Genomic DNA, 5,451 nt, shown 5'->3' with positions numbered 1-5,451 from the left:
CCAAATCTCAGTTTTCTACTTAGATTTTGATTAAATGATTTCTCAGATATTCACTCATTTTGAGTCTCATATTTTCCTTCTGTAAAACAAATACAGTTTAACTAAGTTTTTGTCTAGTAGTATTCCAGGCACTGTGCTAAGTGTTCTGTGAGTAAAGGTAAATGGAATAAGGTAGTCCCCTTTACAGAGTTCACAGACTAATTGAGAAACAGGCATGAGATCTGTAGACCACTGTTATATACTAGTAGGTACCATGGGTGAGCAGCTTAGAAAAGGAACACATGACCCAGTCTGGTTATAGACAGAAATCAGGGAAGTTTCTCTTCTCTCCATATCTGAGTTGAGTCTAAAAGAATGAGAAAGGGTTAGCTTCATACTAGGTGGGGAAAAAAGTGCCTTAAAAAGAAGCTGGGAACTGTTGCTAAGGACTGAGTGTGAAACTGAGGGAGAAAAGGCTGAGAAAGAAGCAGCGAGAGGACCCTTCCACATGTATCTCTATGAAAGTGGATGACCGACACTACTCCTGGCTTGATCTACAAAGTCATAAATTGGATTATGTTAAAATTTGGTTAAGATATAGAATCTAGACTTTAGTCCATGGTGTAGTTTGCTGAATATATGAACCTCTGATGCACCCCTGAGGTTATTAGCAAAATATTTATTTACCATTAGGTAAAGAAAGGTCAGATGCATTTATCCACAGCACTAGCAATGGATTAACAACTGACTGCCACCAGAGGCCAGAACATCAGCAGGCTTCAATAATGAATCAAAGCAACAGTAACAGAAACTGCAGCAGCAGCAATTGCTTACCATATATTGAGGACCAAAGGGAAATAGGCATTGCACTCAGTGTTTAAAAACACAGTCATTCCTCCATACCTAGGATCACCCTCTGCTTCCAAAATCGGCAGATGGTCATTCTCTGATACAAAATGGCATAGTATTTGCATATAACCTATGTACATCCTTACATATACTTTAAATCACCTCTAGAATACTTATAATTCTTAATACAATATAAATGCTATGTAAATAGTTGTTATGCTATATTGTTTGGAAATTGATGAGGAAAAAAAAGTCTATGAGTTTAGTACAGACATGCTTTTTTTCCCCAGTATTTTCAATCCCCAGTTGGTTGAATCCATGGATGCAGAACCCATGGGTGCAAAGGGCTGACTGTATGCCATTTCAATGAATCCTCACACTCCTATGAGATTGAAACAACCTTTTATTTATTTCCACTTTACAGATAAGAACATTAAAACACAGTGAAGATAACATAATTTGATAAAGATTCCATAACTGGTTAACCTGAGCTAAAGTTATCTGTTTTGACTTTCAAAGTTATTTCCACTCTGAAACTCAACATAGTCTTCCAATCCCAGCTTGTCATCAAGATCACTGGGGAAAGGTTGAAAGAAAACCAGGTTTCCAAACCCTTGCCCAAGATTTACAAAGTCAGAATTTGTGCTCTGGGACCTTAGTAGCTGCAATTTTTAAAGAACTCTATAATTTTGATGATCAACCTGGTTTGGAAATGACTGGTCAATTTTAATTCAAGCTAAATGTAATCCATTAAAAGGTATGAAAGATTTAAGTTAACATTGTATGGGGAAACTAGAGCATTAGGGAGGATAATAAATTAAGCAAAATGGGCCCCCACAATCTCAACATGCATTTGGATCATATTTGAAACATGTTCAAAATGTATAGACCAAGTGATGACATTCTCGAATTACCAAAGCTGTTACTTAAAAAAAAAAAATGTAATGCTGATGCTGCTGTTCCATGAAATGTACTTTGAATGGCAAGGTCAGAGACTGTTAACCTATTAAAGACAGGGATCTTTTCATTTCAATCAATTGAGTATATACCTAGCACAAGGCAACAGGTGTTTTTTTGTTTGTTTGTTTGTTTGTTTTTGTGCTGTTGTTATTGTTGTTTTTTGAGACAGAGTCTTGCTCTGTCGGCCAGGCTGGAGAGCAATAGCACTATCTCGGCTCACTGCAACCTCTGCCTGCCGGGCTCAAGCAATTCTCCTGCCTCAGTCTCCCGAGTAGCTGGGATTACAGGTGCCTGCCACCACGCCCAGCTAATTTTTGTGTTTTTAGTAGAGACAGAGTTTCACCATGTTGGCCAGGCTGGTCTCGAACTCCTGACCTCAGGTAAACTGCCCACCTCAACCTCCAAAAGTGCTGGGATTATAGGCGTGAGCCACGGTGCCTGGCCAGGTGTTTTTATACATTTATTGGATAAAGGACTCTCCCTGCTCCTCCAGGAAGAATTCCTGCATCTGATTAAGACCTTTTGCTTGTACTTTCCCTAAAATCTGTGTATATAGATATTCACTTACAATAGTATATAGAAGTGGAGCTTTTGCTTCTTTGTTCCTTCTTTTCATGGATAAGTTACTTGAGGGTAAGGTTTATATCATTTTCTAGATGTATTCTCAGTACTGAGGACAGTGTTCAGAATGTAAAAGGCACTCAGAAAATGTGGGGTTTTTTTTTAAATAAATGATTTGTAAATGCAAAACCTGCTTTTTCTCCCCCAAAGCAGGAATTCATCTCCCACTGACACATAGTTCCCTAAATCCATGCATGATCACATATTCTCAGGAGAGGGGAGGAAGAGGTACGTATTAAAGTACCCATATTAAAGACAAAAGAGAAACGGGTGTCTGGGAAATGACACCTTGGCACAGAAATTCACATGCAGCTTCATCCTTAGATCAGACGCAGAGTGCAAAGGACTGAGCAAATGAGGAAATGTCTCCCCAGCACTAGACTTAATACATCAGCAGTTGTCATTTTCAACTGGTGTTTCTTGTCGTGGAGGACAGCCGCTCTGCCAGGCCAGAATTAGTTTGGCCACTGTCAAGGTCATTGTCCATTCTCAGATCTGGCACTGAGTCTAGAGTCTGGCAAGCCTGGCTTCTCAAAGTGGATTAGGTGGGCTCTCGGAGGTGTGCTTTGGCTGCACTCCCAATTCTCATACCTAAAGGCGGGTGATGTTCTCTGAGGACGGCTGCCTCTTCAGTCTCTCTTTGGGTCTGAGTCAAGCTCCCTGACCTTAGGCCTGTGCACTATTTCAGACACTGCAATTGCCCAGGCCTGCCCTGCTACAGCAATAAGCTGTGTGTCATCATCATCGTAAGTATATTCTGGCAGGAAATACATAAGTTAACCTGAGGCTAAGGCCCAGAATCAGAAAATGAGTTATAGGAGACAAAAACAAAACCCATCAATGAATGGATGGATGGATGAATGAATGAATGAACCTCTTTTCAAACACGTGGGTAATTATATGAAACCCCATCTGTTTCCCTCTGCCAGTTCCTTAAAATTGCTTAAATTAATAAAATTTATATGTAAAAATGGGGTTATATTAAAAGGCAACCTAAGTCTTTTCCAGAAAAATCAATGAACTAGTCATACAACCCAGGGGAAATAACTATCTTTGCAGGCCTTTTGGCCCGTCTTAGTTTCTGTTCGAATTCCCTAGGCTTTCTCACCTCAAAAGAGGTAGTTGGATGCAGTTATTGTTTATACAGGGAAGAAAGAAAAGGGGTAGTAATATAAATTTGAAGGTGAATTTCAAAATCCAGTGTAAGAAAAGGGGAGATGGTCTGACTGGCCTAGAGAGGTGAACAGTAGTTCAGAGGTACTCTTATTTATTCTATCCCTTGTTAGATTTGTGTATTTCACTGTTAAATACACTCTCATGGTGGAATGTGGAAAGAAGTGAGACAGTGGTCCGAGTGCTTGTGGCTTTGTGGCTTGTGGCTCTTCCGTCTTATTCTCTCCCACCCTTCTCTCTTCCTCCATTCACATTCACATAGGTATCTGCATCTATCCGTATATACCTAGATTTAGGAATACATCTGTAGATACATATTTATATGTGTAATATATAAATGATCTATAAAAAATAGGTAGGTATATTGATATATTGTAAACTAACAGCAAATTTTTGTGAGCTGGAATAGGATATTCAGCAGGCCAGCAGCCCAAAGGGCTCCACCGGGAAAGCCATCTTCTCAGGCTTCTGTGATAACCTCAGTGTTAATCTGGACCACTCCTAGCGTCCTTCATGGTAGCCCTACTTTTAAGTGGCAGGGTCATGAATGTAAAAAGGACTTTCTAAACCTTCCTGAAATGTCTCCTTCAGGGAGCCCATCAGCAGGGACGCCAGGAACAGCTTCCAACAGGGCCCAGGAGAGGCCGCGGGAAGGACCCCTTCCCTCTCAGAGAGACTCCTCAGGAAACAATTGCAGACTCTGACCTGGGAAGAAAAGAACTTCTCTCCACTAGGCTTCCAGCTGCTGCTGCTTCTGAAAATATAGTCCTCTGAGACCCTCCCCATTCCCAGCTTCCAACCATAGGGATGAGAAGTTAGACTGGGAATGACCCTAAGGGATCTCTGCCCAGTTTTCTGGAGGAGGAGAATGGAGTGGCAGGTACTTGCCTCGGGATGGGGATCCCATGGCTGGGGATACATGGCTGGCAGCGCCGACCAGAGCCCAGCCTGCCCCCCAGCTCCTTGGGCCCCGTTTCCTTCGCATCCCGCACACCCACCCTCCTCGCGAGGGCAGCTTCCCCAGCACACGCCCCAGCACCACTTTCCTCTGACGTCCGCCTCCTGAGCTCTGACGATCGCCCCCGCCGGCCGCCCTTATAAAGGGGACTTTTCCCAATACTCGATCGATTGCCACCTCGCCCGGCGCCGCGCGCCCTCCACCGGCGCCCACACCTGTCAACTCTGCGCGCTCCCAGGTTCTTGGAGACGCCGGGTGAGGAGCCGCCCTGACCGACTGGCCCCCCTCCGCACTGCACCCTTGCCCCACCCCGCACCCTCCCTTTCTTCACCCTCGCACCCACACCCCTCACGGTGCCAGGGGGCGGCGGCCCCGGGCGGAGCGCTTTCGCGCGCAGCTACCACTCCAGGTAGGAGCTTAGCGGGCATTCCTGCGCCTAGGGGCCCGCACCCTCGGAAACGCCTTGGACACCGAGCCCGGGCGGTTTTAGAGGGGAGGGACGCGGCGTTTTTGCCTCTCGGTGGGATGCAAGGGCGGGTTTGCTGTCTGGCACCGCTGCTGTCAGGGTGCAAGAGGCTACAAAGTCTGGGCGCAGGAGATGGGTAGAAGGGGCCGAGGAAGGGCCGCAGGGGGCCGGGAGAGCATCGGGCTGCCGCGGAGAGGAACTTGCCTGCTTGGTAGCTCACAAAGGCAGAGACCACCCAGCCCGCGGGCGCTTCTTTTGCCTCCTTTAAATTCCAAAGAGGCTGATTCTTTTCCCCAAAGTCTCTTCACCCACCTGCATGCACAAATATCAGAGTTTCCCCCAGAAACTTGTGTTTGAGAGTTTGGGTTCAGGGAACAGCCGTGGTCACAAAGGTAAAAAATAAATAAATAAATAAGTAAAAAATAAAGAACAAGAATTTCAGAAG

This window comes from Papio anubis, chromosome 14 (assembly GCF_008728515.1).
Source record: "Papio anubis isolate 15944 chromosome 14, Panubis1.0, whole genome shotgun sequence".
NCBI classification, from domain to species: Eukaryota; Metazoa; Chordata; class Mammalia; order Primates; family Cercopithecidae; genus Papio; species Papio anubis.
Note: the sequence above shows the minus strand (reverse complement) of the source record.